This window comes from Rattus norvegicus, chromosome 1, assembly GCF_021556685.1.
Source record: "Rattus norvegicus strain SHRSP/BbbUtx chromosome 1, alternate assembly SHRSP_T2T, whole genome shotgun sequence".
Classification (NCBI taxonomy): Eukaryota; Metazoa; Chordata; class Mammalia; order Rodentia; family Muridae; genus Rattus; species Rattus norvegicus.
The window spans coordinates 76515471-76516661 of NC_141534.1; the positions used below are offsets into that span (position 1 = coordinate 76515471).

At 45.5% G+C, this 1191-nt stretch overlaps 1 pseudogene; it reads left to right on the forward strand.

Moving 5' to 3' along the window:
• The first annotated feature begins 489 nt into the window (after window positions 1-489).
• On the forward strand, window positions 490-971 carry Snrpc-ps4 (small nuclear ribonucleoprotein polypeptide C, pseudogene 4; annotated as a pseudogene).
• The last annotated feature ends 220 nt before the right edge of the window (window positions 972-1191 follow it).

Here is a 1191-nt window from a genome sequence, read left to right on the forward strand (position 1 = left end):
ACAAAGGATAATAGATCAAAACCTCCAACACAAGGAGAGAAAATACACCCTAGAAAAAGCAAGAAAGTAATCTCCTTGCAACGAAATCATATAAGAAGAGAAACACAAACATAATTCCACCTCTAACAACAAAAATAACAGGAAACAACAATCACTATTCCTCATTATTTCTTACCATCAATGGACTCAACTCCTCAATAAAAAGACATAGACTAAGAGACTGGATATGTAAAGAGGACCCAGCATTTTGCTGCATACAGGAAACACACCTCTGAGACAAAGATAGACACTACCTCAGAGTAAAAGTCTAGAAAATAACTATCCAAGCAAATGATCCAAAGAAACAACCTGGAGTAGCCTTTCTAATAACAAATAAAATTGAATTTCAAGCAAAAGTCATCCAAAAAGATAAGAAAGAACACTTCAGCAGCCTGTGTGCATCAGTTTCTGGTGGCAGGGACCAGGATAGCCAACGGCCTGTGGAGCAACATGCCTAAGTTTTATTGTGACTACTGTGATATGTATCTTACCCACGATTCTCTGTCAGTGAGGAAGACACACTGCAGGGGTCGGAAACACAAAGAGAATGTGAAAGACTATTACCAGAAATGGATAGAAGAGCAGGCCCAGAGCCTGATTGACAAAACAACGGCTGCATTTCAACAAGGAAAGATCCCTCCAGCTCCATTCTCTGCTCCTCCACCTGCAGGGGCCATGATCCCACCGCCCCCCGAGTCTCCCGGGGTCCTCCTCGGCCTGGCATGATGCCTGCACCCCACATGGGAGGCCCTCCCATGATGCCAAAGACGGGCCCTCCTCCTCCTGGGATGATGCCTGTGGGACCAGCTCCTGGGATGAGACGACCCATGGGAGGCCACATGCCCACGATGCCCGAGCCTCCAATGATGAGACCTCCCACCCGCCCTATGATGGTGCCCACACGGCCTGGCATGACCTGGCCAGACAGATAAGAGCAGAAGTGCTCTTTATCCTTTTGTATTTCTTGTTGTTTCACCAGGAGACCTTGGTGCTGAGCCTGAGTGTGTACTAGATGCATGCAACTTCCCTTCCTAACAGAGAGAACGCTTCTAGAGGGAGAAGTGATGCAAAAAAGTGCAGTTTTCACTTATATTGTGAAATGTGAAAATAAAGTCATCAGTTCTTTTAGTTAAAAACAAAGACACGTCATAT